This window comes from Lemur catta, unplaced genomic scaffold (genome assembly GCF_020740605.2).
Source record: "Lemur catta isolate mLemCat1 unplaced genomic scaffold, mLemCat1.pri scaffold_47_ctg1, whole genome shotgun sequence".
Taxonomy (NCBI): domain Eukaryota; kingdom Metazoa; phylum Chordata; class Mammalia; order Primates; family Lemuridae; genus Lemur; species Lemur catta.
The window spans coordinates 1,601,036-1,625,052 of record NW_025423854.1 but is presented as its reverse complement, the minus strand read 5'-3'; positions in this window follow the sequence as shown (position 1 = coordinate 1,625,052).

The window sequence follows — 24,017 nt, the reverse complement described above, 5'->3', positions numbered from 1 at the left end:
CCTAACCCTAACACTCTCCAAGGGCTGATGCTAACAGTAACCCTAACCCTAACACTATCCTAGGGCTGATGCTAACCCTAACCCTAACTCTAACACTATCTTAGGGCTGAGGCTAACCCTAACCCTAACACTATCCTACGGCTGATGCTAACCCTAACCCTAACCCTAACACTATCCTAGGGCTGATGCTAACCCTAACCCTAACACTATCCTAGGCCTGATGCTAACCCTAACCCTAACCCTAACACTATCCTTGGGCTGATGCTAACCCTAACCCTATCACTATCCTAGGGCTGATGCTAACCCTAACCCTAACCCTAACACTATCCTAGGGCTGATGCTAACCCTAACCGTAACACTATGCTAGGCCTGATGATAACCCTAACCCTAACCCTAACACTATCCTATTGCTGATGCTAACCCTTACCCTAACACTATCCTAGAGCTGATGCTAACCCTAACCCTAACCCTAACACTATCCTAAGTCTGATGCTAACCCTAGCCCTCACAGTATCCTAGGCCTGATGATAACCCTAACCCTAACCTTAACACTATCCTAGGGCTGATGCTAACCCTAACCCTAACCCTAACACTATCCTAGAGCTGATGCTAACCCTAACACTAACACTATCCTAGGCCTGATGATAACCCTAACCCTAACCATGACACTATCCTAGGGCTCATGCTAACCCTAACCCTAACACTATCCTAGGGCTGATGCTAACCCTAACCCTAACCCTAACACTATCCTAGGCCTGATGCTAACCCTATCCCTAACCCTAACACTCTCCTAGGGCTGAGGCTAACCCTAACCCTAACACTATCCTAGGGCTGATGCTAACCCTAACCCTAACCCAAACGCCATCCTAGGGTTGATGCTAACCCTAACCCTAACACTATCCTAGGGCTGATGCTAACCCTAACCCTAACCCTAACGCTATCCTTGGGCTGATGCTAACCCTAACCCTAACACTATCCTGGGCCTGATGCTAACCCTAACCCTAACCCTAACACTATCCTAGGGCTGATGCTAACCCTAACCCTAACACTATCCTTGGGCTGATGCTAACCCTAACCCTAACCCTAACACTATCTTAGGTCAGATGCTAATCCTAACGCTAACCCTAACACTATCCTAGGCCTGATGATAACCCTAACCCTAACCCTGACACTATCCTAGGGCTGAGGCTAACCCTAACCCTAACACTATCCTAGGGCTGATGCTAACCCAAACCCTAACCCTAACACTATCCTAGGCCTGATGCTAACCCTATCCCTAACCGTAACACTCTCCTACGGCTGAGGCTAACCCTAACCCTAACACTATCCTAGGGCTGATGCTAACCCTAACCCTAACCCAAACACTATCCTAGGGTTGATGCTAACCCTAACCCTAACACTATCCTAGGGCTGATGCTAACCCTAACCCTAACCCTAACACTATCCTTGGGCTGATGCTAACCCTAACCCTAACACTATCCTGGGCCTGAAGGTAACCCTAACCCTAACCCTAACACTATCCTAGGGCTGATGCTACCCTAACCCTAACACTATCCTTGGGCTGATGCTAACCCTAACCCTAACCCTAACACTATCCTAGGCCTGATGATAACCCTAACCCTAACCCTAACACTATCCTAGGGTTTATGTTAACCCTAACCCTAACACTATCCTAGGGCTGATGCTAACCCTAACCCTAACCCTAACACTATCCTAGGGCTGATGCTAACCCTAACCCTAACCCTAACACTATCCTAAGCCTGATGCTAACCCTATCCCGAACCCTAACACTCTCCTAGGGATGAGGCTAATCCTAACCCTAACACTATCCTAGGGCTGATGCTAACCCTAACCCTAACACAAACACTATACTAGGGTTCATGCTAACCCTAACCCTAACACTATCCTAGGGCTGATGCTAACCCTAACCCTAACCCTAACACTATCCTTGGGCTGATGCTAACCCTAACCCTAACACTATCCTGTTCCTGATGCTAACCCTAACCCTAACCCTAACACTATCCTACGGCTGATGCTAACCCTATCCCTAACACTAACACTATCCTAGGGTTGATGCTAACCCTAACCCTAACACTATCCTAGGCCTGATGCTAACCCTAACCCTAACCCTAACACTATCCTAGGGCTGATGCTAACCCTAACCCTAACACTATCCTAGGGCTGATGCTAACCCTAACCCTAACCCTAACACTATCCTAGGGCTGATGCTAACCCTAACCCTAACACTACCCTAGGCCTGATGATAACCCTAACCCTAACCCTGACACTATCCTAGGGCTGATGCTAACCCTAACCCTAACACTATCCTAGGGCTGATGCTAACCCTAACCCTAACCCTAACACTATCCTAGGGCTGATGCTAACCCTAACGCTAACCCTAACACTATCCTTGAACTGATGCTAACCCTAACCCTAACCATAACACTATCCTAGGCCTGATGATAACCCTAACCCTAACCCTTAACATTATCCTAGGGCTGATGCTAACCCTAACCCTAACTCTAACACTATCTTAGGGCTGAGGCTAACCCTAAACCTAACACTATCCTACGGCTGATGCTAACCCTAACCCTAACCCTAACACTATCCTAGGGCTGATGCTAACCCTAACCCTAACACTATCCTAGGGCTGATGCTAACCCTAACCCTAAACCTAACACTATCCCAGGGCGGATGCTAACCCTAACCCTAACCCTAACACTATCCTAGTGCTGATGCTAACCCTAACACTAACACTATCCTAGGGCTGATGCTAACCCTAACCCTAACCCTAACCCTAACACTCTCCAAGGGCTGATGCTAACCCTAACCCTAACCCTAACACTATCCTAGGGCTGATGCTAACCCTAACCCTAACTCTAACACTATCTTAGGGCTGAGGCTAACCCTAACCCTAACACTATCCTACGGCTGATGCTAACCCTAACCCTAACCCTAACACTATCCTAGGGCTGATGCTAACCCTAACCCTAACACTATCCTAGGCCTGATGCTAACCCTAACCCTAACCCTAACACTATCCTTGGGCTGATGCTAATCCTAACCCTATCACTATCCTAGGGCTGATGCTAACCCTAACCCTAACCCTAACACTATCCTAGGCCTGATGCTAACCCTAACCCTAACACTATGCTAGGCCTGATGATAACCCTAACCCTAACCCTAACACTATCCTATTGCTGATGCTAACCCTTACCCTAACACTATCCTAGAGCTGATGCTAACCCTAACCCTAACCCTAACACTATCCTAAGTCTGATGCTAACCCTAGCCCTCACATTATCCTAGGCCTGATGATAACCCAAACCCTAACCTTAACACTATCCTAAGGCTGATGCTAACCCTAACCCTAACCCTAACACTATCCTAGAGCTTATGCTAACCCTAACACTAACACTATCCTAGGCCTGATGATAACCCTAACCCTAACCCTGACACTATCCTAGGGCTCATGCTAACCCTAACCCTAACACTATCCTAGGGCTGATGCTAACCCTAACCCTAACCCTAACACTATCCTACGCCTGATGCTAACCCTATCCCTAACCCTAACACTCTCCTAGGGCTGAGGCTAACCCTAACCCTAACACTATCCTAGGGCTGATGCTAACCCTAACCCTAACCCAAACGCCATCCTAGGGTTGATGCTAACCCTAACCCTAACACTATCCTAGGGCTGATGCTAACCCTAACCCTAACCCTAACGCTATCCTTGGGCTGATGCTAACCCTAACCCTAACACTATCCTGGGCCTGATGCTAACCCTAACCCTAACCCTAACACTATCCTAGGGCTGATGCTAACCCTAACCCTAACACTATCCTTGGGCTGATGCTAACCCTAACCCTAACCCTAACACTATCTTAGGTCAGATGCTAATCCTAACGCTAACCCTAACACTATCCTAGGCCTGATGATAACCCTAACCCTAACCCTGACACTATCCTAGGGCTGAGGCTAACCCTAACCCTAACACTATCCTAGGGCTGATGCTAACCCAAACCCTAACCCTAACACTATCCTAGGCCTGATGCTAACCCTATCCCTAACCGTAACACTCTCCTACGGCTGAGGCTAACCCTAACCCTAACACTATCCTAGGGCTGATGCTAACCCTAACCCTAACCCAAACACTATCCTAGGGTTGATGCTAACCCTAACCCTAACACTATCCTAGGGCTGATGCTAACCCTAACCCTAACCCTAACACTATCCTTGGGCTGATGCTAACCCTAACCCTAACACTATCCTGGGCCTGAAGGTAACCCTAACCCTAACCCTAACACTATCCTAGGGCTGATGCTACCCTAACCCTAACACTATCCTTGGGCTGATGCTAACCCTAACCCTAAACCTAACACTATCCTAGGCCTGATGATAACCCTAACCCTAACCCTAACACTATCCTAGGGTTTATGTTAACCCTAACCCTAACACTATCCTAGGGCTGATGCTAACCCTAACCCTAACCCTAACACTATCCTAGGGCTGATGCTAACCCTAACCCTAACCCTAACACTATCCTAAGCCTGATGCTAACCCTATCCCGAACCCTAACACTCTCCTAGGGATGAGGCTAATCCTAACCCTAACACTATCCTAGGGCTGATGCTAACCCTAACCCTAACACAAACACTATACTAGGGTTCATGCTAACCCTAACCCTAACACTATCCTAGGGCTGATGCTAACCCTGACCCTAACCCTAACACTATCCTTGGGCTGATGCTAACCCTAACCCTAACACTATCCTGTTCCTGATGCTAACCCTAACCCTAACCCTAACACTATCCTACGGCTGATGCTAACCCTATCCCTAACACTAACACTATCCTAGGGTTGATGCTAACCCTAACCCTAACACTATCCTAGGCCTGATGCTAACCCTAACCCTAACCCTAACACTATCCTAGGGCTGATGCTAACCCTAACCCTAACACTATCCTAGGGCTGATGCTAACCCTAACCCTAACCCTAACACTATCCTAGGGCTGATGCTAACCCTAACCCTAACACTACCCTAGGCCTGATGATAACCCTAACCCTAACCCTGACACTATCCTAGGGCTGATGCTAACCCTAACCCTAACACTATCCTAGGGCTGATGCTAACCCTAACCCTAACCCTAACACTATCCTAGGGCTGATGCTAACCCTAACGCTAACCCTAACACTATCCTTGAACTGATGCTAACCCTAACCCTAACCATAACACTATCCTAGGCCTGATGATAACCCTAACCCTAACCCTTAACATTATCCTAGGGCTGATGCTAACCCTAACCCTAACTCTAACACTATCTTAGGGCTGAGGCTAACCCTAAACCTAACACTATCCTACGGCTGATGCTAACCCTAACCCTAACCCTAACACTATCCTAGGGCTGATGCTAACCCTAACCCTAACACTATCCTAGGGCTGATGCTAACCCTAACCCTAAACCTAACACTATCCCAGGGCGGATGCTAACCCTAACCCTAACCCTAACACTATCCTAGTGCTGATGCTAACCCTAACACTAACACTATCCTAGGGCTGATGCTAACCCTAACCCTAACCCTAACCCTAACACTCTCCAAGGGCTGATGCTAACCCTAACCCTAACCCTAACACTATCCTAGGGCTGATGCTAACCCTAACCCTAACTCTAACACTATCTTAGGGCTGAGGCTAACCCTAACCCTAACACTATCCTACGGCTGATGCTAACCCTAACCCTAACCCTAACACTATCCTAGGGCTGATGCTAACCCTAACCCTAACACTATCCTAGGCCTGATGCTAACCCTAACCCTAACCCTAACACTATCCTTGGGCTGATGCTAATCCTAACCCTATCACTATCCTAGGGCTGATGCTAACCCTAACCCTAACCCTAACACTATCCTAGGCCTGATGCTAACCCTAACCCTAACACTATGCTAGGCCTGATGATAACCCTAACCCTAACCCTAACACTATCCTATTGCTGATGCTAACCCTTACCCTAACACTATCCTAGAGCTGATGCTAACCCTAACCCTAACCCTAACACTATCCTAAGTCTGATGCTAACCCTAGCCCTCACATTATCCTAGGCCTGATGATAACCCAAACCCTAACCTTAACACTATCCTAAGGCTGATGCTAACCCTAACCCTAACCCTAACACTATCCTAGAGCTTATGCTAACCCTAACACTAACACTATCCTAGGCCTGATGATAACCCTAACCCTAACCCTGACACTATCCTAGGGCTCATGCTAACCCTAACCCTAACACTATCCTAGGGCTGATGCTAACCCTAACCCTAACCCTAACACTATCCTACGCCTGATGCTAACCCTATCCCTAACCCTAACACTCTCCTAGGGCTGAGGCTAACCCTAACCCTAACACTATCCTAGGGCTGATGCTAACCCTAACCTTAACCCAAACGCCATCCTAGGGTTGATGCTAACCCTAACCCTAACACTATCCTAGGCCTGATGCTAACCCTAACCCTAACCCTAACAGTATCCTTGGGCTGATGCTAACCCTAACCCTAACACTATCGTGGGCCTGATGCTAACCCTACCCCTAACCCTAACACTATCCTAGGGTTGATGCTAACCCTAACCCTAACACTATCCTTGGGCTGATGCTAACCCTAACCCTAACCCTAACACTATCCTAGGTCAGATGCTAACCCTAACGCTAACCCTAACAATATCCTAGGCCTGATGATAACCCTAACCCTAACCCTGACACTATCCTAGGGCTGATGCTAACACTAACCCTAACACTATCCTAGGGCTGATGCTAACCCTAACCCTAACCCTAACACTATCCTAGGCCTGATGCTAACCCTATCCCTAACCCTAACACTCTCCTAGGGCTGAGGCTAACCCTAACCCTAACACTATCCTAGGGCTGATGCTAACCCTAACCCTAACCCAAACACTATCCTAGGGTTGATGCTAACCCTAACCCTAACACTATCCTAGGGCTGATGCTAACCCTAACCCTAACCCTAACACTATCCTTGGGCTGATGCTAACCCTAACCCTAACACTATCCTGGGCCTGAAGCTAACACTAATCCTAACCCTAACACTATCCTAGGGCTGATGCTAACCCTAATCCTAACACTATCCTTGGGCTGATGCTAACCCTAACCCTAACCCTAACACTATCCTAGGCCTGATGATAACCCTAACCCTAACCCTAACACTATCCTAGGGTTTATGTTAACCCTAACCCTAACACTATCCTAGGGCTGATGCTAACCCTAACCCTAACCATAACACTATCCTAGGGCGGATGCTAACCCTAACGCTAACCCTAACACTATCCTAGGGCTGATGCTAACCCTAACCCTAACCCTAACACTATCCTAGGGCTGATGCTAACCCTAACCCTAACCCTAACACTATCCTTTGGTTGATGCTAACCCTAACCCTAACACTATCCTAGGGCTGATGCTAACCCTAACCCTAACCCTAACACTATCCTTGGGCTGATGCTAACCCTAACCCTAACCCTAACACTATCCTAGGCCTGATGCTAACCCTATCCCGAACCCTAACACTCTCCTATGGATGAGGCTAATCCTAACCCTAACACTATCCTAGGGCTGATGCTAACCCTAACCCTAACCCAAACACTATCCTAGGGTTGATGCTAACCCTAACCCTAACACTATCCTGGGCCTGATGCTAACCCTAACCCTAACCCTAACACTATCCTAGGGCTGATGCTAACCCTAACCCTAACACTATCCTAGGGCTGATGCTAAACCTAACCATAACCCTAACACTATCCTAGGGCTGACGCTCACCCTAACCCTAACCCTAACACTATCCTAGGGCTGATGCTAACCCTCACCCTAACACTATCCTAGGCCTGATGCTAACCCTAACCCTAACACTATCCTAGGCCTGATGCTAACCCTATCCCTAACCCTAACACTCTCCTAGGGCTGAGGCTAACCCTAACCCTAACACTATCCTACGGCTGATGCTAACCCTAACCCTAACCCAAACACTATCCTAGGGTTGATGCTAACCCTAACCCTAACACTATCCTAGGGCTGATGCTAACCCTAACCCTAACCCTAACACTATCCTAAGTCTGATACTAACCCTAGCCCTCACACTATCCTAGGCCTGATGATAACCCAAACCCTAACCTTAACACTATCCTAAGGCTGATGCTAACCCTAACCCTAACCCTAACACTATCCTAGAGCTTATGCTAACCCTAACACTAACACTATCCTAGGCCTGATGATAACCCTAACCCTAACCCTGACACTATCCTAGGGCTCATGCTAACCCTAACCCTAACACTATCCTAGGGCTGATGCTAACCCTAACCCTAACCCTAACACTATCCTACGCCTGATGCTAACCCTATCCCTAACCCTAACACTCTCCTAGGGCTGAGGCTAACCCTAACCCTAACACTATCCTAGGGCTGATGCTAACCCTAACCTTAACCCAAACGCCATCCTAGGGTTGATGCTAACCCTAACCCTAACACTATCCTAGGGCTGATGCTAACCCTAACCCTAACCCTAACAGTATCCTTGGGCTGATGCTAACCCTAACCCTAACACTATCGTGGGCCTGATGCTAACCCTACCCCTAACCCTAACACTATCCTAGGGTTGATGCTAACCCTAACCCTAACACTATCCTTGGGCTGATGCTAACCCTAACCCTAACCCTAACACTATCCTAGGCCTGATGCAAACCCTAACCCTAACCCTAACACTATCCTAGGGTTTATGTTAACCCTAACCCTAACACTATCCTAGGGCTGATGCTAACCCTAACCCTAACCCTAACACTATCCTAGGGCGGATGCTAACCCTAACGCGAACCCTAACACTATCCTAGGGCTGATGCTAACCCTAACCCTAACCCTAACACTATCCTAGGGCTGATACTAACCCTAACCCTAACCCTAACACTATCCTAGGCCTGATGATAACCCTAACCCTAACCCTAACACTATCCTAGGGTTTATGTTAACCCTAACCCTAACACTATCCTAGGGCTGATGCTAACCCTAACCCTAACCATAACACTATCCTAGGGCGGATGCTAACCCTAACGCTAACCCTAACACTATCCTAGGGCTGATGCTAACCCTAACCCTAACCCTAACACTATCCTAGGGCTGATGCTAACCCTAACCCTAACCCTAACACTATCCTTTGGTTGATGCTAACCCTAACCCTAACACTATCCTAGGGCTGATGCTAACCCTAACCCTAACCCTAACACTATCCTTGGGCTGATGCTAACCCTAACCCTAACCCTAACACTATCCTAGGCCTGATGCTAACCCTATCCCGAACCCTAACACTCTCCTATGGATGAGGCTAATCCTAACCCTAACACTATCCTAGGGCTGATGCTAACCCTAACCCTAACCCAAACACTATCCTAGGGTTGATGCTAACCCTAACCCTAACACTATCCTGGGCCTGATGCTAACCCTAACCCTAACCCTAACACTATCCTAGGGCTGATGCTAACCCTAACCCTAACACTATCCTAGGGCTGATGCTAAACCTAACCATAACCCTAACACTATCCTAGGGCTGACGCTCACCCTAACCCTAACCCTAACACTATCCTAGGGCTGATGCTAACCCTCACCCTAACACTATCCTAGGCCTGATGCTAACCCTAACCCTAACACTATCCTAGGCCTGATGCTAACCCTATCCCTAACCCTAACACTCTCCTAGGGCTGAGGCTAACCCTAACCCTAACACTATCCTACGGCTGATGCTAACCCTAACCCTAACCCAAACACTATCCTAGGGTTGATGCTAACCCTAACCCTAACACTATCCTAGGGCTGATGCTAACCCTAACCCTAACCCTAACACTATCCTAAGTCTGATACTAACCCTAGCCCTCACACTATCCTAGGCCTGATGATAACCCAAACCCTAACCTTAACACTATCCTAAGGCTGATGCTAACCCTAACCCTAACCCTAACACTATCCTAGAGCTTATGCTAACCCTAACACTAACACTATCCTAGGCCTGATGATAACCCTAACCCTAACCCTGACACTATCCTAGGGCTCATGCTAACCCTAACCCTAACACTATCCTAGGGCTGATGCTAACCCTAACCCTAACCCTAACACTATCCTACGCCTGATGCTAACCCTATCCCTAACCCTAACACTCTCCTAGGGCTGAGGCTAACCCTAACCCTAACACTATCCTAGGGCTGATGCTAACCCTAACCTTAACCCAAACGCCATCCTAGGGTTGATGCTAACCCTAACCCTAACACTATCCTAGGGCTGATGCTAACCCTAACCCTAACCCTAACAGTATCCTTGGGCTGATGCTAACCCTAACCCTAACACTATCGTGGGCCTGATGCTAACCCTACCCCTAACCCTAACACTATCCTAGGGTTGATGCTAACCCTAACCCTAACACTATCCTTGGGCTGATGCTAACCCTAACCCTAACCCTAACACTATCCTAGGCCTGATGCAAACCCTAACCCTAACCCTAACACTATCCTAGGGTTTATGTTAACCCTAACCCTAACACTATCCTAGGGCTGATGCTAACCCTAACCCTAACCCTAACACTATCCTAGGGCGGATGCTAACCCTAACGCGAACCCTAACACTATCCTAGGGCTGATGCTAACCCTAACCCTAACCCTAACACTATCCTAGGGCTGATACTAACCCTAACCCTAACCCTAACACTATCCTAGGCCTGATGCTAACCCTAACCCTAACGCTAACACTATCCTTGGGCTGATGCTAACCCTAACCCTAACACTATCCTGGGCCTGATGCTAACCCTAACCCTAACCCTAACACTATCCTAGGGCTGATGCTAACCCTAACCCTAACACTATCCTAGGGCTGATGCTAAACCTAACCATAACCCTAACACTATCCTAGGGCTGATGCTCACCCTAACCCTAACCCTAACACTATCCTAGGGCTGATGCTAACCCTCACCCTAACACTATCCTAGGCCTGATGCTAACCCTAACCCTAACACTATCCTAGGGCTGATGCTAACCCTAACCCTAACCCTAACACTATCCTAGGCCTGATGGTAACCATATCCCTAACCCTAACACTCTCCTAGGGTTGAGGCTAACCCTAACCCTAACACTATCCTACGGCAGATGCTAACCCTAACCCTAACCCAAACACTATCCTAGGGTTGATGCTAACCCTAACCCTAACATTATCCTAGGGCTGATGCTAACCCTAACCCTAACCCAAACGCCATCCTAGGGTTGATGCTAACCCTAACCCTAACGCTATCCTAGGGCTGATGCTAACCCTAACCCTAACCCTAACACTATCCTTGGGCTGATGCTAACCCTAACCCTAACACTATCCTGTTCCTGATGCTAACCCTAACCCTAACCCTAACACTATCCTACGGCTGATGCTAACCCTATCCCTAACACTAACACTATCCTAGGGTTGATGCTAACCCTAACCCTAACACTATCCTAGGCCTGATGCTAACCCTAACCCTAACCCTAACACTATCCTAGGGCTGATGCTAACCCTAACCCTAACACTATCCTAGGGCTGATGCTAACCCTAACCCTAACCCTAACACTATCCTAGGGCTGATGCTAACCCTAACCCTAACACTACCCTAGGCCTGATGATAACCCTAACCCTAACCCTGACACTATCCTAGGGCTGATGCTAACCCTAACCCTAACACTATCCTAGGGCTGATGCTAACCCTAACCCTAACCCTAACACTATCCTAGGGCTGATGCTAACCCTAACGCTAACCCTAACACTATCCTTGAACTGATGCTAACCCTAACCCTAACCATAACACTATCCTAGGCCTGATGATAACCCTAACCCTAACCCTTAACATTATCCTAGGGCTGATGCTAACCCTAACCCTAACTCTAACACTATCTTAGGGCTGAGGCTAACCCTAAACCTAACACTATCCTACGGCTGATGCTAACCCTAACCCTAACCCTAACACTATCCTAGGGCTGATGCTAACCCTAACCCTAACACTATCCTAGGGCTGATGCTAACCCTAACCCTAAACCTAACACTATCCCAGGGCGGATGCTAACCCTAACCCTAACCCTAACACTATCCTAGTGCTGATGCTAACCCTAACACTAACACTATCCTAGGGCTGATGCTAACCCTAACCCTAACCCTAACCCTAACACTCTCCAAGGGCTGATGCTAACCCTAACCCTAACCCTAACACTATCCTAGGGCTGATGCTAACCCTAACCCTAACTCTAACACTATCTTAGGGCTGAGGCTAACCCTAACCCTAACACTATCCTACGGCTGATGCTAACCCTAACCCTAACCCTAACACTATCCTAGGGCTGATGCTAACCCTAACCCTAACACTATCCTAGGCCTGATGCTAACCCTAACCCTAACCCTAACACTATCCTTGGGCTGATGCTAATCCTAACCCTATCACTATCCTAGGGCTGATGCTAACCCTAACCCTAACCCTAACACTATCCTAGGCCTGATGCTAACCCTAACCCTAACACTATGCTAGGCCTGATGATAACCCTAACCCTAACCCTAACACTATCCTATTGCTGATGCTAACCCTTACCCTAACACTATCCTAGAGCTGATGCTAACCCTAACCCTAACCCTAACACTATCCTAAGTCTGATGCTAACCCTAGCCCTCACATTATCCTAGGCCTGATGATAACCCAAACCCTAACCTTAACACTATCCTAAGGCTGATGCTAACCCTAACCCTAACCCTAACACTATCCTAGAGCTTATGCTAACCCTAACACTAACACTATCCTAGGCCTGATGATAACCCTAACCCTAACCCTGACACTATCCTAGGGCTCATGCTAACCCTAACCCTAACACTATCCTAGGGCTGATGCTAACCCTAACCCTAACCCTAACACTATCCTACGCCTGATGCTAACCCTATCCCTAACCCTAACACTCTCCTAGGGCTGAGGCTAACCCTAACCCTAACACTATCCTAGGGCTGATGCTAACCCTAACCTTAACCCAAACGCCATCCTAGGGTTGATGCTAACCCTAACCCTAACACTATCCTAGGCCTGATGCTAACCCTAACCCTAACCCTAACAGTATCCTTGGGCTGATGCTAACCCTAACCCTAACACTATCGTGGGCCTGATGCTAACCCTACCCCTAACCCTAACACTATCCTAGGGTTGATGCTAACCCTAACCCTAACACTATCCTTGGGCTGATGCTAACCCTAACCCTAACCCTAACACTATCCTAGGTCAGATGCTAACCCTAACGCTAACCCTAACAATATCCTAGGCCTGATGATAACCCTAACCCTAACCCTGACACTATCCTAGGGCTGATGCTAACACTAACCCTAACACTATCCTAGGGCTGATGCTAACCCTAACCCTAACCCTAACACTATCCTAGGCCTGATGCTAACCCTATCCCTAACCCTAACACTCTCCTAGGGCTGAGGCTAACCCTAACCCTAACACTATCCTAGGGCTGATGCTAACCCTAACCCTAACCCAAACACTATCCTAGGGTTGATGCTAACCCTAACCCTAACACTATCCTAGGGCTGATGCTAACCCTAACCCTAACCCTAACACTATCCTTGGGCTGATGCTAACCCTAACCCTAACACTATCCTGGGCCTGAAGCTAACACTAATCCTAACCCTAACACTATCCTAGGGCTGATGCTAACCCTAATCCTAACACTATCCTTGGGCTGATGCTAACCCTAACCCTAACCCTAACACTATCCTAGGCCTGATGATAACCCTAACCCTAACCCTAACACTATCCTAGGGTTTATGTTAACCCTAACCCTAACACTATCCTAGGGCTGATGCTAACCCTAACCCTAACCATAACACTATCCTAGGGCGGATGCTAACCCTAACGCTAACCCTAACACTATCCTAGGGCTGATGCTAACCCTAACCCTAACCCTAACACTATCCTAGGGCTGATGCTAACCCTAACCCTAACCCTAACACTATCCTTTGGTTGATGCTAACCCTAACCCTAACACTATCCTAGGGCTGATGCTAACCCTAACCCTAACCCTAACACTATCCTTGGGCTGATGCTAACCCTAACCCTAACCCTAACACTATCCTAGGCCTGATGCTAACCCTATCCCGAACCCTAACACTCTCCTATGGATGAGGCTAATCCTAACCCTAACACTATCCTAGGGCTGATGCTAACCCTAACCCTAACCCAAACACTATCCTAGGGTTGATGCTAACCCTAACCCTAACACTATCCTGGGCCTGATGCTAACCCTAACCCTAACCCTAACACTATCCTAGGGCTGATGCTAACCCTAACCCTAACACTATCCTAGGGCTGATGCTAAACCTAACCATAACCCTAACACTATCCTAGGGCTGACGCTCACCCTAACCCTAACCCTAACACTATCCTAGGGCTGATGCTAACCCTCACCCTAACACTATCCTAGGCCTGATGCTAACCCTAACCCTAACACTATCCTAGGCCTGATGCTAACCCTATCCCTAACCCTAACACTCTCCTAGGGCTGAGGCTAACCCTAACCCTAACACTATCCTACGGCTGATGCTAACCCTAACCCTAACCCAAACACTATCCTAGGGTTGATGCTAACCCTAACCCTAACACTATCCTAGGGCTGATGCTAACCCTAACCCTAACCCTAACACTATCCTAAGTCTGATACTAACCCTAGCCCTCACACTATCCTAGGCCTGATGATAACCCAAACCCTAACCTTAACACTATCCTAAGGCTGATGCTAACCCTAACCCTAACCCTAACACTATCCTAGAGCTTATGCTAACCCTAACACTAACACTATCCTAGGCCTGATGATAACCCTAACCCTAACCCTGACACTATCCTAGGGCTCATGCTAACCCTAACCCTAACACTATCCTAGGGCTGATGCTAACCCTAACCCTAACCCTAACACTATCCTACGCCTGATGCTAACCCTATCCCTAACCCTAACACTCTCCTAGGGCTGAGGCTAACCCTAACCCTAACACTATCCTAGGGCTGATGCTAACCCTAACCTTAACCCAAACGCCATCCTAGGGTTGATGCTAACCCTAACCCTAACACTATCCTAGGGCTGATGCTAACCCTAACCCTAACCCTAACAGTATCCTTGGGCTGATGCTAACCCTAACCCTAACACTATCGTGGGCCTGATGCTAACCCTACCCCTAACCCTAACACTATCCTAGGGTTGATGCTAACCCTAACCCTAACACTATCCTTGGGCTGATGCTAACCCTAACCCTAACCCTAACACTATCCTAGGCCTGATGCAAACCCTAACCCTAACCCTAACACTATCCTAGGGTTTATGTTAACCCTAACCCTAACACTATCCTAGGGCTGATGCTAACCCTAACCCTAACCCTAACACTATCCTAGGGCGGATGCTAACCCTAACGCGAACCCTAACACTATCCTAGGGCTGATGCTAACCCTAACCCTAACCCTAACACTATCCTAGGGCTGATACTAACCCTAACCCTAACCCTAACACTATCCTAGGCCTGATGATAACCCTAACCCTAACCCTAACACTATCCTAGGGTTTATGTTAACCCTAACCCTAACACTATCCTAGGGCTGATGCTAACCCTAACCCTAACCATAACACTATCCTAGGGCGGATGCTAACCCTAACGCTAACCCTAACACTATCCTAGGGCTGATGCTAACCCTAACCCTAACCCTAACACTATCCTAGGGCTGATGCTAACCCTAACCCTAACCCTAACACTATCCTTTGGTTGATGCTAACCCTAACCCTAACACTATCCTAGGGCTGATGCTAACCCTAACCCTAACCCTAACACTATCCTTGGGCTGATGCTAACCCTAACCCTAACCCTAACACTATCCTAGGCCTGATGCTAACCCTATCCCGAACCCTAACACTCTCCTATGGATGAGGCTAATCCTAACCCTAACACTATCCTAGGGCTGATGCTAACCCTAACCCTAACCCAAACACTATCCTAGGGTTGATGCTAACCCTAACCCTAACACTATCCTGGGCCTGATGCTAACCCTAACCCTAACCCTAACACTATCCTAGGGCTGATGCTAACCCTAACCCTAACACTATCCTAGGGCTGATGCTAAACCTAACCATAACCCTAACACTATCCTAGGGCTGACGCTCACCCTAACCCTAACCCTAACACTATCCTAGGGCTGATGCTAACCCTCACCCTAACACTATCCTAGGCCTGATGCTAACCCTAACCCTAACACTATCCTAGGCCTGATGCTAACCCTATCCCTAACCCTAACACTCTCCTAGGGCTGAGGCTAACCCTAACCCTAACACTATCCTACGGCTGATGCTAACCCTAACCCTAACCCAAACACTATCCTAGGGTTGATGCTAACCCTAACCCTAACACTATCCTAGGGCTGATGCTAACCCTAACCCTAACCCTAACACTATCCTAAGTCTGATACTAACCCTAGCCCTCACACTATCCTAGGCCTGATGATAACCCAAACCCTAACCTTAACACTATCCTAAGGCTGATGCTAACCCTAACCCTAACCCTAACACTATCCTAGAGCTTATGCTAACCCTAACACTAACACTATCCTAGGCCTGATGATAACCCTAACCCTAACCCTGACACTATCCTAGGGCTCATGCTAACCCTAACCCTAACACTATCCTAGGGCTGATGCTAACCCTAACCCTAACCCTAACACTATCCTACGCCTGATGCTAACCCTATCCCTAACCCTAACACTCTCCTAGGGCTGAGGCTAACCCTAACCCTAACACTATCCTAGGGCTGATGCTAACCCTAACCTTAACCCAAACGCCATCCTAGGGTTGATGCTAACCCTAACCCTAACACTATCCTAGGGCTGATGCTAACCCTAACCCTAACCCTAACAGTATCCTTGGGCTGATGCTAACCCTAACCCTAACACTATCGTGGGCCTGATGCTAACCCTACCCCTAACCCTAACACTATCCTAGGGTTGATGCTAACCCTAACCCTAACACTATCCTTGGGCTGATGCTAACCCTAACCCTAACCCTAACACTATCCTAGGCCTGATGCAAACCCTAACCCTAACCCTAACACTATCCTAGGGTTTATGTTAACCCTAACCCTAACACTATCCTAGGGCTGATGCTAACCCTAACCCTAACCCTAACACTATCCTAGGGCGGATGCTAACCCTAACGCGAACCCTAACACTATCCTAGGGCTGATGCTAACCCTAACCCTAACCCTAACACTATCCTAGGGCTGATACTAACCCTAACCCTAACCCTAACACTATCCTAGGCCTGATGCTAACCCTAACCCTAACGCTAACACTATCCTTGGGCTGATGCTAACCCTAACCCTAACACTATCCTGGGCCTGATGCTAACCCTAACCCTAACCCTAACACTATCCTAGGGCTGATGCTAACCCTAACCCTAACACTATCCTAGGGCTGATGCTAAACCTAACCATAACCCTAACACTATCCTAGGGCTGATGCTCACCCTAACCCTAACCCTAACACTATCCTAGGGCTGATGCTAACCCTCACCCTAACACTATCCTAGGCCTGATGCTAACCCTAACCCTAACACTATCCTAGGGCTGATGCTAACCCTAACCCTAACCCTAACACTATCCTAGGCCTGATGGTAACCATATCCCTAACCCTAACACTCTCCTAGGGTTGAGGCTAACCCTAACCCTAACACTATCCTACGGCAGATGCTAACCCTAACCCTAACCCAAACACTATCCTAGGGTTGATGCTAACCCTAACCCTAACATTATCCTAGGGCTGATGCTAACCCTAACCCTAACCCAAACGCCATCCTAGGGTTGATGCTAACCCTAACCCTAACGCTATCCTAGGGCTGATGCTAACCCTAACCCTAACCCTAACACTATCCTTGGGCTGATGCTAACCCTAACCCTAACACTATCCTGGGCCTGATGCTAACCCTAAACCTAACCCTAACACTATCCTAGGGCTGATGCTAACCCTAACCCTAACACTATCCTAGAACAGAAGCTAACCCTAACCCTAACCCTAACACTATCCTAGGGCTGATGCTAACCACAACGCTAACGCTAACACTATCCTTGAACTGATGTTAACCCTAACCCTAACCCTAACACTATCCTAGCCCTGATGATAACCCTAACCCTAACCCTAACACTATCTTAGGGTTTATGTTAACCCTAACCCTAACACTATCCTAGGGCTGATGCTAACCCTAACCCTAACCCTAACACTATCCTAGGGCTGATGCAAACCCTCACCCTAACACTATCCTAAGCCTGATTATAACCCTAACCCTAACCCTAACACTATCCTTGGGCTGATGCTAACCCTAACCCTAACACTATCCTGGGCCTGATGCTAACCCTAACCATAACCCTAACACTATTCTAGGGCTGAAGCTAACCCTAACCCTAACACTATCCTTGGGCTCATGCTAACCCTAACCCTAACCCTAACATTATCCTAGGGCAGATGCTAACCCTAACGCTAACCCTAACACTATCCTTGAATTGATGCTAACCCTAACCCTATCCCTAACACTATCCTAGGCCTGTTGATAACCCTAACCCTAACCCTAACACTATCCTAGGGTTTATGTTAACCCTAACCCTAACACTATCCTAGGGCTGATGCTAACCCTAACCCTAACCCTAACACTATCCTAAGTCTGATGCTAACCCTAGCCCTCACACTATCCTAGGCCTGATGATAACCCTAACCCTAATCTTAACACTATCCTAGGGCTGATGCTAACCCTAACCCTAACCCTAACACTATCCTAGAGCTGATGCTAACGCTAACCCTAACACTATCCTAGGCCTGATGATAACCCTAACCCTAACCCTGACACTATCCTAGGGCTCATGCTAACCCTAACCCTAACACTATCCTAGGGCTGATGCTAACCCTAACCCTAACCCTAACACTATCCTAGGCCTGATGCTAACCCTATCCCTAACCGTAACACTCTCCTAGGGCTGAGGCTAACCCTAACCCTAACACTATCCTAGGGCTGATGCTAACCCTAACCCTAACCCAAACGCCATCCTAGGGTTGATGCTAACCCTAACCCTAACACTATCCTAGGGCTGATGCTAACCCTAACCCTAACCCTAACACTATCCTTGGGCTGATGCTAACCCTAACCCTAACACTATCCTGGGGCTGATGCTAACCCTAACCCTAACCCTAACACTATCCTAGGGCTGATGCTAACCGTAACCCTAACCCTAACACTATCCTAGGCCTGATGCTAACCCTAACCCTAACACTATGCTAGGCCTGATGATAACCCTAACCCTAACCCTAACACTATCCTATTGCTGATGCTAACCCTTACCCTAACACTATCCTAGAGCTGATGCTAACCCTAACCCTAACCCTAACACTATCCTAAGTCTGATGCTAACCCTAGCCCTCACACTATCCTAGGCCTGATGATAACCCAAACCCTAACCTTAACACTATCCTAAGGCTGATGCTAACCCTAACCCTAACCCTAACACTATCCTAGAGCTTATGCTAACCCTAACACTAACACTATCCTAGGCCTGATGATAACCCTAACCCTAACCCTGACACTATCCTAGGGCTCATGCTAACCCTAAACCTAACACTATCCTAGGGCTGATGCTAACCCTAACCCTAACCCTAACACTATCCTAGGCCTGATGCTAACCCTATCCCTAACCCTAACACTCTCCTAGGGCTGAGGCTAACCCTAACCCTAACACTATCCTAGGGCTGATGCTAACCCTAACCTTAACCCAAACGCCATCCTAGGGTTGATGCTAACCCTAACCCTAACACTATCCTAGGGCTGATGCTAACCCTAACCCTAACCCTAACAGTATCCTTGGGCTGATGCTAACCCTAACCCTAACACTATCCTGGGCCTGATGCTAACCCTACCCCTAACCCTAACACTATCCTAGGGTTGATGCTAACCCTAACCCTAACACTATCCTTGGGCTGATGCTAACCCTAACCCTAACCCTAACATTATCCTAGGTCAGATGCTAACCCTAACGCTAACCCTAACAATATCCTAGGCCTGATGATAACCCTAACCCTAACCCTGACACTATCCTAGGGCTGATGCTAACACTAACCCTAACACTATCCTAGGGCTGATGCTAACCCTAACCCTAACCCTAACACTATCCTAGGCCTGATGCTAACCCTATCCCTAACCCTAACACTCTCCTAGGGCTGAGGCTAACCCTAACCCTAACACTATCCTAGGGCTGATGCTAACCCTAACCCACACCCAAACACTATCCTAGGGTTGATGCTAACCCTAACCCTAACACTATCCTAGGGCTGATGCTAACCCTAACCCTAACCCTAACACTATCCTTGGGCTGATGCTAACCCTAACCCTAACACTATCCTGGGCCTGAAGCTAACCCTAACCCTAACCCTAACACTATCCTAGGGCTGATGCTAACCCTAATCCTAACACTATCCTTGGGCTGATGCTAACCCTAACCCTAACCCTAACACTATCCTAGGCCTGATGATAACCCTAACCCTAACCCTAACACTATCCTAGGGTTTATGTTAACCCTAACCCTAACACTATCCTAGGGCTGATGCTAACCCTAACCCTAACCATAACACTATCCTAGGGCGGATGCTAACCCTAACGCTAACCCTAACACTATCCTAGGGCTGATGCTAACCCTAACCCTAACCCTAACACTATCCTAGGGCTGATGCTAACCCTAACCCTAACCCTAACACTATCCTAGGCCTGATGCTAACCCTATCCCGAACCCTAACACTCTCCTAGGGATGAGGCTAATCCTAACCCTAACACTATCCTAGGGCTGATGCTAACCCTTACCCTAACCCAAACACTATCCTTTGGTTGATGCTAACCCTAACCCTAACACTATCCTAGGGCTGATGCTAACCCTAACCCTAACCCTAACACTATCCTTGGGCTGATGCTAACCCTAACCCTAACCCTAACACTATCCTAGGCCTGATGCTAACCCTATCCCGAACCCTAACACTCTCCTATGGATGAGGCTAATCCTAACCCTAACACTATCCTAGGGCTGATGCTAACCCTAACCCTAACCCAAAAACTATCCTAGGGTTGATGCTAACCCTAACCCTAACACTATCCTGGGCCTGATGCTAACCCTAACCCTAACCCTAACACTATCCTAGGGCTGATGCTAACCCTAACCCTAACACTATCCTAGGGCTGATGCTAAACCTAACCATAACCCTAACACTATCCTAGGGCTGATGCTCACCCTAACCCTAACCCTAACACTATCCTAGGGCTGATGCTAACCCTCACCCTAACACTATCCTAGGCCTGATGCTAACACTAACCCTAACACTATCCTAGGGCTGATGCTAACCCTAACCCTAACCCTAACACTATCCTAGGCCTGATGCTAACCCTATCCCTAACCCTAACACTCTCCTAGGGCTGAGGCTAACCCTAACCCTAACACTATCCTAGGGCTGATGCTAACCCTAACCCTAACCCAAACACTATCCTAGGGTTGATGCTAACCCTAACCCTAACACTATCCTAGGGCTGATGCTAACCCTAACCCTAACCCTAACACTATCCTAGGGCTGATGCTAACCCTAACGCTAACCCTAACACTATCCTTGAACTGATGCTAACCCTAACCCTAACCATAACACTATCCTAGGCCTGATGATAACCCTAACCCTAACCCTTAACATTATCCTAGGGCTGATGCTAACCCTAACCCTAACTCTAACACTATCTTAGGGCTGAGGCTAACCCTAACCCTAACACTATCCTACGGCTGATGCTAACCCTAACCCTAACCCTAACACTATCCTAGGGCTGATGCTAACCCTAACCCTAACACTATCCTAGGGCTGATGCTAACCCTAACCTTAAACCTAACACTATCCTAGGGCGGATGCTAACCCTAACCCTAACCCTAACACTATCCTAGTGCTGATGCTAACCCTAACACTAACACTATCCTAGGGCTGATGCTAACCCTAACCCTAACCCTAACACTCTCCAAGGGCTGATGCTAACCCTAACCCTAACCCTAACACTATCCTAGGGCTGATGCTAACCCTAACCCTAACTCTAACACTATCTTAGGGCTGAGGCTAACCCTAACCCTAACACTATCCTACGGCTGATGCTAACCCTAACCCTAACCCTAACACTATCCTAGCGCTGATGCTAACCCTAACCCTAACACTATCCTAGGCCTGATGCTAACCCTAACCCTAACCCTAACACTATCCTTGGGCTGATGCTAACCCTAACCCTATCACTATCCTAGGGCTGATGCTAACCCTAACCCTAACCCTAACAGTATCCTAGGGCTGATGCTAACCCTAACCCTAACACTATGCTAGGCCTGATGATAAACCTAACCCTAACCCTAACACTATCCTATTGCTGATGCTAACCCTAACCCTAACACTATCCTAGAGCTGATGCTAACCCTAACCCTAACCCTAACACTATGCTAAGTCTGATGCTAACCCTAGCCCTCACACTATCCTAGGCCTGATGATAACCCTAACCCTAACCTTAACACTATCCTAGGGCTGATGCTAACCCTAACCCTATCCCTAACACTATCCTAGAGCTGATGCTAACCCTAACCCTAACACTATCCTAGGCCTGATGATAACCCTAACCCTAACCCTGACACTATCCTAGGGCTCATGCTAACCCTAACCCTAACACTATCCTAGGGCTGATGCTAACCCTAACCCTAACCCTAACACTATCCTAGGCCTGATGCAAACCCTAACCCTAACCCTAACACTATCCTAGGGTTTATGTTAACCCTAACCCTAACACTATCCTAGGGCTGATGCTAACCCTAACCCTAACCCTAACACTATCCTAGGGCGGATGCTAACCCTAACGCTAACCCTAACACTATCCTAGGGCTGATGCTAACCCTAACCCTTACCCTAACACTATCCTAGGGCTGATACTAACCCTAACCCTAACCCTAACACTATCCTAGGCCTGATGCTAACCCTAACCCTAACGCTAACACTATCCTTGGGCTGATGCTAACCCTAACCCTAACACTATCCTGGGCCTGATGCTAACCCTAACCCTAACCCTAACACTATCCTAGGGCTGATGCTAACCCTAACCCTAACACTATCCTAGGGCTGATGCTAAACCTAACCATAACCCTAACACTATCCTAGGGCTGATGCTCACCCTAACCCTAACCCTAACACTATCCTAGGGCTTATGCTAACCCTCACCCTAACACTATCCTAGGCCTGATGCTAACCCTAACCCTAACACTATCCTAGGGCTGATGCTAACCCTAACCCTAACCCTAACACTATCCTAGGCCTGATGGTAACCATATCCCTAACCCTAACACTCTCCTAGGGCTGAGGCTAACCCTAACCCTAACACTATCCTACGGCAGATGCTAACCCTAACCCTAACCCAAACACTATCCTAGGGTTGATGCTAACCCTAACCCTAACACTATCCTAGGGCTGATGCTAACCCTAACCCTAACCCAAACGCCATCCTAGGGTTGATGCTAACCCTAACCCTAACACTATCCTAGGGCTGATGCTAACCCTAACCCTAACCCTAACACTATCCTTGGGCTGATGCTAACCCTAACCCTAACACTATCCTGGGCCTGATGCTAACCCTAACCCTAACCCTAACACTATCCTAGGGCTGATGCTAACCCTAACCCTAACACTATCCTAGAACAGAAGCTAACCCTAACCCTAACCCTAACACTATCCTAGGGCTGATGCTAACCACAACGCTAACCCTAACACTATCCTTGAACTGATGTTAACCCTAACCCTAACCCTAACACTATCCTAGCCCTGATGATAACCCTAACCCTAACCCTAACACTATCCTAGGGTTTCTGTTAACCCTAACCCTAA